The following is a 13291-nucleotide window of genomic DNA, read 5'->3' on the forward strand; positions in this document are numbered from 1 at the left end:
TTTTTTATCATATGGGTATTAAATTAGATTACATATTTGAAAACTCTAGACTTCAAGCACTACATTTTTTATTACTACTTTTTTCAAGATTCATTCTTTAAGTGCTTCAAATTTTTAGGTCAAATAGGACGAATTCTGAAAAACAAGAGAAACACTTCGACTTTTTGGCCAAAAAGTGAACTCAACTTCTTGCAGGAACCCATTTGCAAATAAAATTTTGCATAAACTCCCCCACTAGATTAGTGTTAGGAAGCATTTTCCAAACCTTTTCTTCCTTTTACTTGGTATCAAAACTTGGCCAATTTTTGTATCATTATTGGGTAGTGAATTTTTTATACTAATCTCAGTTTGTGTGAGAGATTTGTAGAGTATTTTCAAAATCTTCTTGTAAGAAGAAGATGGCGAGCACATTTTAAAAAATCAAAATGGAGAAGTTTAACAACACTAACTTCAAATTGTGGAAGTTAAAATGGAGGATAAAGATCGAGATCTATAGATTATAGTATCCAGAACAAAATCAGTCACATGGCCCAAGATGTTTGTGATACAATAGATCAAAAATTTAAGGGCCTCATAAGGATTTGTTTGGCAAACCGGTTGCGTTAAATTTCCATGAAGAAAAGACGACACAACTTCTTTGGAAGGAGCATAGAGATGTTTATCAAGCTAAATCCCTGGTAAAAAAATCTATTTATGAGAAAGAAGATGCATTCTCTAAAGATGGAAAAAGGACGATTCATAGCAGATCGTCTAAATGTCTTTAATATGATAGTTGCTCAGTTGGGTTTTATTGGTGACAAGATTAAGGAGGAGGATCATTGCATGCTTATGTTGTGTTCTTTGTTAGGCTCATGGGACCACCTTGTTATGGCTATTGGAAGTACCACCACCAAGTTCAAGATAACTAGGGTGGTAGCATTATTACTTTTTGAAGAGATGGGAAGGAAAACTTTTGAGTCAGCTAAGAAGACTCTTATGATTCATTGAAGATCAAAAGAGAAAGGAAAGAAGAAGGACAAGAAAGATGAAAGAGATAGATCCCAATCTCGTGGGAGATTAAAGTTTTTTGGAGAGTCCAAGGCAAAGTATTATCTGAACTACATAAAAATCGATCACTTCCAAAAAATATGTGAGAAAAAGAAAAAGTAAACTCCTTCAATTTAGATTCAAACAAATCCTCTCAGAGTGACAGTGAATCCTTTGTCACGGTCTTGGCAACATATTCATTAGAAGATGTGTGGCTGATAGATTCAAGGGCTTCATTCAACATGACCTCACATCAGGGTTGGTTCACAAAGTATGAAGAATATGATGGTGGGAAGGTGTATCTTGGCAATTACTCTCATATGAAGAATGTTAGTTGTGGAATATTCAAGATTAGATACCCTCATGGCAGAGTGAAGAGGATCGATGATGTTCTACATATCTTGTGTTTGGCATGGGACCTACTTTTTGTAAGTAAATTGAGTGATGTGGTTGTTCATGTTGTTTTCATGCAAAGTGGATGCGATATTACTAGAGGAGCTACAGTGTGTTAGGAACCGGAAGGACAACTGAGAGGGGGGGGTGTGTAATCAGTTGTCAATGAATTTTAACCCAATTATAACTTAGTCAAACTTAATGCTTAATAGCGGTTAGCAGATTATCAGTTAATATCAATACCGGTGAAACTTAATGCATGAAACTGAAAGAGAAACAACATCCACAACACATAACACAGAGATTTTGATGTGAAAACCCTGTAAGGGGAAAAACCACAGTGGGAAACCTTACCCACAACCAGATGATACTACTGCAAATAGTATGTGTATACAAATGGGGTCTGCACATGTAGAAAGGCCAACCGCCTAGAGTACACTTCTCAAATGGGAGTCGCAATGACTACAGTAGGATGGTTAAATCCTAGAATAATGTACTATTCAAAATAGCATCTCCAATGTTGGATTCAATACCGGTTAAGCTGTGATAAACACCTTCAAACCTTCCTTGAACCTTCTCTATGGTCTTCTCATATGATCTTTAATATTCGCACATACCATGTTTCAATACCATACCATAACCATATCATATCTTTATCTCATAAATGAGATCTTACATATATACAAAACCTAAGACCAAATGTGTAGGTCGGCTCACTAAGAATATTACAATTAAATCAATTACAAATAAGTCTTGATGCGATGCATCATGTCGGCTCAATACAATTACAACAATATCCAATCAATAAATCATCTCCATAACATGTCGTGTTGATCTGGAATAGATAACGCATACCGGTCCATAACCTAGACCAATCTATCGGTAACAACAAATATGTCAACCCGATTAGATCAATAATCAAAACACCAAAACCAAGTATCCAAACCATGTCTTTGACATAATCAAGTGATCTCTAGATGATAACAAGTCATCATCAGTGTCGGTGAACCACATAACCTGTCGGTGAGCATATACCGATGACTGTGCATTAGTCATTGACCTTGCCGGTGAACACAATGTGTCGGTTCAACAGTAAACCAATATAACCATAGTGCCAAATCAACAATGTAAATCTCTAGAAGGATGAGTGTTGACATCAATGACAAAACTAATGCAACACATTCATAAATACCAACATAGTGCTTGCTAAGAGTGTTTTCATTAGCATCTTGTATAAGATAGATGCAGGCATTGTACAATGTAATAGTACTTCTATGGAGCTAGGATAGGGTTTTATAATCTTCATCGTTACTGTTAGATCAATCTATGAAAAGTTCTATTGCTTCTACATTTGGTGGTCATTTTTTCTAGGTACCTAAGGGTACCAATTCCTTCAAGATGAAACTTCTAATGGAGAGGACAATGTTATGGCACCAAAGACTTAGTCACATCGATGAGAAGGGTCTCAAAAAACTAAAAAATAAATGCCTCATTTAGGGGCTTGATTATTGTAATTTTGAGATTTATTTTTGTGAACAAATTGTATTTATGGCAAGCAAAATCGTGTTTAGTTTTACTCTAGCTCTCATAAAACTGCTAGTTTGTTGAACTTGATTCATTCTGATGTTTTTGGTCCTATTCATATTTGTTGGATTTCTAAATCCGTATTTCATATTTATTTATTTTTAATTCATAACTAAAGGGTTTCTTTAATTTGAAAAACAAGGATTACAATTCTAGGTAAAGTTTCAAATAAGCAAAATTGTATTGTGACTTGCAGTTATTCCCATAGGCGTAATGTGACAACAAGAACCACTTAATAGAGAGTCAAGAAAGCTACATAGGCCCACCACTAGTGAGCTAACTATTCGACAAGACTATCTTAGACAAGTCAAACCACCAACCAGAATGCCATGGATCTCGAAGCAAATGTGTTAATTAGCAAGTCATGCTAGCCACTAATTAGTGAACATGGAGTACCCCACACCTCCACCACAATGAGTAAGAGCGAGCTGACCTACAGAAGTTCATCCACCCACCATCACAAACACAAAACAATCTAACCCAAAGAAAACTACTCTAGCACAACATTTATGTCATCTAACAAACAAACATATACTCCATCTATCGAACTATTAGCCAAGGAATCTACATCCCTATTGGCTTCTCAAAAAATGTGATCAAAATGAAATAACATGAATTCATAAGATATCTAAAGAGTCTCATCTGGTAAAGATTGAAGATTCCAGTTGGGAGTATGACCCCTCTAAGAGCATTAACCACTATGTTGAATCTCCTTTAGCCACCACTTTCCTCAAACCAAGACCTCTATATTTCTTCAAACCAAAAACTGGAGCCTTAAATTTTGCAACACTATTGGTGTTTTGTGGGAGAGGTTTAGCAATATTACACACAATATTTCCTTCCTAGTTCTAAATAATGCAAGAAGCCCCCAACACTCTTGTGTTGCCTCAAGAAGCACCGTCAAAGTTGACCTTGTGTTATCCCTAATCTAGTTTTTGCTATTGGACAAAGTCTTTCTAAATTTGAGATTCAACCCGACCTAGACCTCAAATTAGAGAATTTTTTAGACCATACCAACAATTCTTCATATCTAAGTGTCTTAACTAAGGAATGAGGAAGACCTAGAGCTCTGATCTATTAGTTTGTTGTTTGCTACTTCCACTATAGAAGCTTCTACTTTGTTCAAAAAAGAATCTAAGCACATAATCTTCTCTTGAAATATCCTCCTATTATGCTCCATCCAAAGTTCCCAAATGTGGATGGATGGGCAAATGATCCATAAACAAGAATAAGTTTCCTTATTACACAAAATAGGCCATGATTGAAAAAGACTCGAGATATCATTAGGAAGGGAAATTGTCCATCCCAACTCAGAACGCAACCAACTCCAACATTCTTGAGCGAACAAACACCCTAGTAAAAGGTGATTCACAAACTCCTTTAAACCCTTGCACATAACACATCTATAGGGGGGCAAATAACCGAACTTTCTAAACTTATTCAATGTCAAAATTTTCCTTAGAACTATTGCCCAAGAGAACACATCTACCTTCAATAAGCAAATCTTATTCCAACAAAGGTGTTATAACTAGAATTTTAACCTCCTCAAGGTCCGATTCATTTTGAAGCAACCTATATCCATCCTTACCAATGTATTGGCCAAATTTGGAACCATTCCATACTATCTCATCTCGTTCATTCCTCAATAACATCTGTCTATCCCAAAGGATATCCTTCAACCTCATCACATCCTCAATTTGCAGCCCCAAGTTATCCAACTCCTTCCACTCCCAACGCCAAGAGTAATTGTCATCTCTCACCTGCATGTAATCCCTCACCTTTAAGCCCCATGTTTGTGAAAGAAAAGTCTTAGTATATTCCATTTCTACTAAGAAGCTAATGCTTGGATACCCACACTATTGGAAGTATGTGTTTCTTTGGTTGTCATTGATGTCAAACTTGTTGTTCTAGATAGATGTTGGTTTGGAAGTCTATGGTGCAAAGATATCTTGTTGTATTGATAATGCAATTATTCTATTTGTTGTTCCAGAAGTGTTTGGGTCCAAAAATTGTTATTGATGTTGGTTGGTGTTGTTATCTTCATTGGCTATGATTTGGCATTATAGATATGTTAGCTTTGTGGACCCGAAATATCTTTATGTTCTCTGGAGGTTGTGGTATGTTTCATACCTGGATGTGATATTTTGTCTTAATATTACCTTTTGGTCTAGATATGATTTGTGGAAGTTAATTCAATGTGTTATGGGTCTTACCGTAGCATGTGGAGATCTGGATAAGAGTAATTGTATTGGAGTATGTTTTGCCTCGTTGATTGTATATGTGGACACATTATGTTGTGGGTAGCGTTCTGGTGTTTGTGGATCGATAGATTGGACTTAGGAAGATGTGTTTTGGTCCCCTCTTTCTCTTGGAGTAGAGCAACGTGTGTGTTTTTGGTCCAGAAGGTTTTTTTTTGCTTTGGTTGACTTGGTTCAAGCCTTGATGTATCTATCTTGTATATAAAAAATTGATGTAAGGATGACGATGTGTGAAAAAGAGTGTGGTATGGATATAGATAATGAAATTCAATGGAGAACAAAGAAGAAGAGTTGTGTTCGAATGATATGCAAGTTGTTTGATACTATGGCAGAAATATGAGACAATGTGTTGATAGATGAGGTCTGAATAATGTCCATGCATATTGATCGCTTGATGCAGAGTTCAAGGACAACTTCATGATTAGGAAATCCTTCTAATCAAATCAATTTGTTGTGCCTTACCCTGTTGTAGTTAGCATCAAGTTTACAAGTCATTTTTGTATCTTTCCTTAAGAGCAGTTAGCCTTGGTCAACAAGTTTGGAGCAATGAGCTCTTTCATTATAATCTGATATTCATAGTGGATATATTTAGTGAGCAGATGTTCACCTTGGTTTTTCCCTATTTTGGGTTTTCCACGTACAATTTTTTGGTGTTGATATGTTGATTATGTGTCAGTGTTTAATTGATTAAGTGTTGTGAGTTATTTCATTAATTTTGATTTTAACTAATCCCCCCCCTCTAAGTCCTACCTTGGGTTCAACAATTGGTATTAGATCTTGATTCCTCTTGAGTAAGCTTAATCGTTTGAGGTAGATCCGATATGGCACGAGACTTGCATTTCAAAGCTCTGATATTCAATGGCACAAACTTTTTGTACTAGAAGGGGAAAATGGAAGCATATTTGGAGATATTATAGAATGGAATATAGGACATTATCCGAATTGGTTATACGCCCCCGCAGGCTGGTCCCTAGAATTCAGATGAGGTAAAGTTACATGAGACTTATACAAAAGCTAGAGCTATAATATTTAGTTGTTTAAGTGATTTAGTGCTTGGAAGAGTAAGAGGATTAAAAGAAGCCAAATCTATATGGAAAAAATTGTTTTTGATATTTGAAGGAGATCTGAAGATAAAATAGGATAGTCTGATAAATCTAAAGAAAAAGTATGAATATCTGAGAATGCTTGAAGATGAAGATGTTGAGAACTATATAGATAGAGTGACTGAACTTGATGATGGTATTTAGAGATTTTGGTGGACATTTGAAAGAAGGTTATGTTCAAAAGATCTTGTTGACCCTATCAAAATCCTACAAAGCTATAAGGTGTGCTATACAGGAAAGCAATGATTTAAACAAGTATACCATTGATTAGCTTACTAGTACCTTGTCAACTTCTGAGATTTCAAAAATGAAAGAAGAGAAAAGAGAAAAGAAAGAGGCGACATTTAATGTTTCAAGACATGATGATCCGAAATGCAGTGGAGACATGGATGAAGCTGAGGCAAATTTTGTGAGAAGATTGAAGCATGGTACTGGAAGATACAAAGGTAAGTTACCTCTGAAATGTTTTCCTTGTGGTAGAATTGGACATTATACTTCTCACTACACTTACAGAGAAGACTATAAGAGACTTGATGATGATGAGAAGAAAAATAAATCTAAAAGATGCAACTTTAATACAAGAAAGAAAAAGAGCTTATGTTCAATAGAGGAAGACTCATTTGTAGATGAACTTGATGATGACTCAAATGAAGAATCCTTGTTTTTGGAAATTGAATAAAATAAGAATGTATCAAAGAAACTAGAAGAAGAGAAAACAGTCAAGACTGCATTGCATACAAAAATTGAGCCAAATACATGGATCATTGACTCCGAATGTTCAAATCATATGACAAGTGACAAAGGATATGATGGTGGATTAGTGAAATTTGTCAAAGAAGATGGTGCAACCATTCAAGGTATTGGGAGTATTTCTATTGACGGTAAGCATAAAACTGATGATGTTTAGTATGTTGAAGAATTAATCCACAGTCTGTTAAGTGTTAGTCAGATGTGTAGAAAAGACTATGAAGTTTTGTTCACTAATACTGGATGTGTGATCAAAAAAGAGAAGACCGGTAAAAGGGTTGCAGAAGGGGTTAGAACAAATGGAAATATATACTACACCAAGAATGAAAGAGAAAGCAATTTTTTTCTAACATAGAGTAATGAATGTTGGTTATGGCACAAAAGGATGGGGCATGTCAATTTTGATAATATGATTAAGATTTGTTGATCTGAAGAAGTTAGAGACTTGCGTAGACTTGTGAAGCTACCGATACAATGTGCAAATAATGTCCATTGGGCAAGCAGACAAGGAGAAGATTAAAGAATAACAAGTATTCCATTACAAAACCATTGGAACCAATTCATATAGATTTGTGTGGACCTACAAGGACAAGAATGTTAAATGGACAGAGGTATTTCATGTTACTTATTGATGACTTTTCTAGATTGATGGGTTACATTCCTAAAAGATAAATTTGAGGCTTTTGATAGATTCAAAGTTTTCAGATCCATTGGTTAAAAATTAAGTAGATGCTAAGATTGAGTACTTAAGGTCAGAGAGAGGAGGAAAATTCACTTCATGGGAGTTTGATAATTTTCGTGAAATACATGGGATTAGAAGGCACTTTTTTGCTTTGAGGACCCCTCAACAGAATGGTATTATGGAAAGAAAGAATAATATAGTTATAGAGATGGTTAGGACTTTGTTAAAGGATACTAACCTAGCTAATGTGTACTGAAAAGAGGTAGTACAAATTGTTGTGCATCTTCTTAACAAGGTGCAGGTTAGGGTAAATCATACTAAAACACCTTATGAATTGTGGAACGAAAGACCACCTATTGTGAAATACTTAAAAAAAATTGGAAGCAAATGTTATATCAAAAGATATGAGGATAACTTGGGAAATTTAACCCTAGAGAAGATGAAGGGATCCTTCTGGGATATGCTACAAATAGCAAAGCTTACTAGTGTTTCAACAAAAGGCTAAACAAAATAGTAGAAAGTGCAAATGTGAAAGTGTGCGAAGAGTGGAATCAAATTAAACCTAACACTGAAATCGAGGTTGAGATTGTTCCAACAATTAGAGAGAAGACAAGTGATCTGGAAGAGAACAAGGAGGAGGAAACAAATGAAGAAGAAGAAGAGGAAGACACAACAAAAACTCTAGCTGAGTATGTCCGGAAGCATCATTCAAAAAATCAAATAATCGGAGATAAGGCTAAAGGTGTTCAGATAAGAAGGAAAATAGCAGAAGCACAAGAACAAGACAACTATTGTTTTCTATCAATGACTGAGTCGAAGACTTATGAGGAAGCAAGTAAAGGTGAAAGTTTGGTAAAAGCAATGGAAAAATAATTGAACCACATACAGAAGAACAAGACTTGGGAGTTAGTACCTAGACCGGTGGACAAGAATGTGGTAGGAACTAAATGGGTATTCAAGAACAAACTACATGAGCAAGGACAAATCACAACAAAAAAATAAAGACTGGTATGTAAAGGATATTCACAAGTGGAAGGCATAGACTTTGAAGAAACTTTTGCTTCGGTATCAAAGATGGAAGCTATATGTATGTTTCTTGCATTTTCTGCCTACAAGAACTTTAAAGTTTATTAGATGGATGTCGAGTCAGAATTTTTGAATGGAGACCTAGAAGAAGTATACATTGAGAAACCAGACGGGTTCAGACTCTCAAAAGATCTGGATATGGTGTGTAGACCAAAGAAAGAATTGTATGGGCTCAAATAGGCACCACAGGCCTAGTATGCAAGATTAGACAGCTATTGGTTATGACATAATTTCAGGAAAGGTACGGTAGATAGTAATATTTATTTCAATATTGATGGAGATGAGCTACTAATTGTTATAGTTTGTGTTGATGACTTTATATTTGGAGAAAATGATAACTTATGTAAAGAATTTGCTAAAGAGATGCAAAAGGAATTTGAAATGTCATTAATTGGTGAATTATCTTTCTTTCTTGGATTACAAGTTATTCGATCTAAAAATGGAATTTTTATCCCACAAAGCAAATATGTGAAAGAAATGTTGAAGAAATTTGAGTTGGATGGTTGTAAACCTGTTATAACTCCTTTAACTATTGAACGCAAATTGAGCAAAGATGATAAGTCTTAGAGGTTGATCAGAAGAAGTACAGATCAATGGTTGATGGATTGTAGTATTTGACTACATATAGACCTGATATCATGCAAGCTATTTGTTTGGTGACTAGGTTTAAGGATAATCCGAAAATGACACATGAGTGGGTTGTGAAAAGAATTTTCAGATATTTGAAAGGGACTGTATATTTGGACTCTAGTACAAAAAGGGTGGAGATTTTTTTGTTCAAGGCTTATACGACTGCAGATTGGGTTGGAAGTGTTGATGACCGGAAGAGCACTAATGGTGGTTCTTTCTTTTTAGGAGATAGATTGGTTTCATGGTTTGACAACAAGAAATAGGATTGAGTTTCTCTATCTACTACTAAAGCAAAGTACATTGCAGCAACATCTTGCTATACTCAAGTAATGTGGATGAGACAAACACTTAAACATAGCAAGGTAACATATGATGATGCAATTCCTATTACATGTGACAATACAAGTGCAATAAACATTTCAAAATTTTTGGTTATGCATTCAAGAACAAAACACATTTCAATCAGATATCACTTCTTAAGCGAGAAAGTTATTGAGAAGGAAGTTTGGTTGGAATATATTTCTACAAAAGAACAAGTTGCAGATATTTTCACTAAGGAATTGGCAAAGGATACATTTGAGTTTCTTCGAGAGAAGCTTAGGGTTATTGCCCCTCCTTCTAACTAGGTGCATTATGAAGGTGCATCTTTCCAAGGGGAGCTTTCATGACTATTTATTTCACTAGATTGATGTTGTGGCTACTCTCAGGGGGAGCAGTGGAGTGTGTGACGATGCTATGGTCTTTGTCTTTGATAGCAAAGGGGAAGAGAGAGAAAATTACTTCAAAAGTAATAGTGAAAGCAATTTCTGATAGAGAAATATGTTTTGCAGTTTGGTCAAGTGTTGCCATCAATGAAAAAGGGGGATATTGTTAGAAGTATGTGTTACTTTGGTTGTCATTGATGTCAAACTTGTTGTTCAGGATAGATATTGGTATGAAAGTCTATGGTGTAGAGATATTTTGTTGTATTGATGTCGCAGTTATTCTATTTGTATTTTCAAAAGTGTTTGAGTCTAAAAATTGTTATTGATGTTCTTTGGTGTTGTTATCTACATTGGTAATGAATTGGAATTATGGATAAGTTAATTTTGTGGTTCAGAAATATCTCTGTGTTCTCTGGATGTTGTGGTATGTTTCATACCCAGATGTGATATTTTGTGTTAAACTTACCTTTTGGTCTAGATATGATTTGTGGAAGGTAATTTGATGTGTTATGGGTCACTGTAGCGTGTGGAGATCCGGATAAGAGTAATTTGCATTGGAGTATGTTTTGGCTCGTTGATTGTCTATATGGACACGTTATGTCGTGGATAATGTTCTGGTGTCTGCGGATCAATGGATTGGACTTAGGAAGATGTGTTTTGGTCCCCTCTTTCTCTTAGAGTCGATCAATGTGTGTTTTTTTGGTCTGATAGGTTTATTTTTTGTTTTGGCCGACTTGGTTCAAGCCTTAATGATCTATCTTGTATATAAAGAATTGATGCAAGGATGGCGATGTGTGAAAAGAGTGTGTGGTGTGGATATAGACAGTAAAATTCAATGAAGAATAGAGAGGAAGAGTTGTGTTCAAATGATATACAAGTTGTTTGAGACTGTGGCAAAAAAAAGAGACAATGTGTTGACAAATGAGGTATGAATTGTGTGTGTGTGGATGTTGATCGCTTGATGCAGAGTTCAAGGACAACTTCATGATCAGGAGATCCTTCTTTTCAAATCAATTTGTTGTATCTTACCCTGTCGTATTTAGCATCAAGTTTGGAAGTCATTATTGTATCTTTCCCCAAGAGCAGTTAGCCTTGGTCAACAAGTCCAAAGTAGTGAACTCTTTCATTGTAATATGATATTCATAGTGGATATATTTTGTGAGCAGGTGCTCACCGTGGTTTTTCCTTGTTTTGGGTTTTCCACATACAAATTTTTGGCTTTGATGTGTTGACTATGTGTTACTGTTTAATTGATTTAAGTGTTGTGAATTATTGCATTAATTTTGATTTTGACTGTTCCCCCCCCCCCCCCTCTCAGTCCTGCCTTGGGTACAACACACACCAAGAGTCATCCCCAAAAAGATCAAATCTATCGTTGTGAACATCCCAAGTAAGATAATCAAAGACAAAAGAATTGCATTCCATCATGAAATTCCAAATCCTTCAACCTTTTGGTGGATTAGGGATGGTTAGCACACTGGAAGCCTAATTATCCTCCAAGTATTTGTGTTGCAAGATATTTGACCATTTCAACTGAGGGCCCTTAAACATCCTCCATATCAGTTTGGCCCCTAAAGATTTATCCTAGAGCTATTGCTTTCTTTGTCCCACTCCACCTAATTGCTTAGGCCTGCAAATTTTTTCCTAAACAATCATAGAATCTTTTCTTCTTTGGATATCCATTTCAAAAAAATTCCTCATGTGTGGTGACAATTTTTTATCCACAATAGCAAATAGACTAAGGCAAGACATAAGGTAAATAAGAATGGGCAAAAGAACTGTCTTTAACATGATAATCCTTCCAACCAATGAAAGTCATTACCCTTCCAAGAGGCTTCTTTATTGACAATTTTGTCACAAAGACATGCCCAAAGTTTGTTCATAATTGATCCTTTGTCCAAGGGTAAACCAAGGTATGTGCAAGGTAACTGGCCCTTCTTTACCCTAAGAAGCCTTAAAATTTCTTGTTATTTCCTTATCGAGATGTGAAAGAGGATAATCTTTGTTTTGTTCACTCTTACTTCTTGTCCTAAATCTTTTGAGTAAACATCAAGGATTCCCTTGAAAATTTATGCCTCATGTCACTTAGCTGCCCCAAAAAGCAATGTATCATCAGCAAACTACTAATTAGAAAGAGGAGAGAGTTTGCTTCTAATCTTGATTCCTTCCAATTCCCCCCTTGAAAGTGTTTTACATAAAGATCTTCCCAAAGACTCTGTCATAATGATGAATAGAAGAGAGAGAGGGTCACCCTGTCTAATGCCACTCAAATATTTTTAAAAACTTTTGACAAACCATTCAACAAAATTGAATATTTGAGGCTAGCAATCCGTTTATAAATCCATTCCAACCATTCTTTATCAAACCCAAAGCCTCCATGACTTTCATTAGGAATCTCCAATCTACCCTATCATAAGCCTTTCAAATATCCAATTTGACCGACATTCTAAATTTTGTGATTTTTTGAATTGAATGCAAAGCTTCCTCTGAAATGATGTCTCCATCTAATATTGATCTACCTTACACAAACCTTGTTTTCTCCATTGAAATAATGCTTGGTAATATAGTTTTGAAACTATTTTCTCTTTCTTTGGCCAATATCTTATAGAATGTATTACAGAGTGAGATCTGCCTAAACTCATCTAATGACATAGCTTGCTCTTTCTTTGGGATTAATACCAAAAAAACATTATTGAGTTCTTTCATAATCTTACCTAAAGCTCTTGAATCTTCTATTGCCTTTGTCACTTCCTTACTTATCAGGTTCCAGCACTTCTGAAAGAAGGTCGCCAAAAACTAATCTGAACTAGGGGATTTGTCTAGATGTAATTGAAAGACCCCCTTCTTGATTTCTTGACTAAATCTTTCCATGAGCATTTTATTATGCTCCTTCGTGATTAACCTAAGGATGTTCTCCATAAAAAAATGTGTGCCAACAAATATGAGTCACTGTGGTTATTTAGCATCTCATCGACGTAGTCAATTACAAAGGTTTTGATCTCCTCTCAATCTTCCACTATTGACCCATCGCTCCTCTTAATCTTGGTGATCTTATTCATATATCTCTATCCTTGATCC

This window comes from Cryptomeria japonica, chromosome 6, assembly GCF_030272615.1.
Source record: "Cryptomeria japonica chromosome 6, Sugi_1.0, whole genome shotgun sequence".
Classification (NCBI taxonomy): Eukaryota; Viridiplantae; Streptophyta; class Pinopsida; order Cupressales; family Cupressaceae; genus Cryptomeria; species Cryptomeria japonica.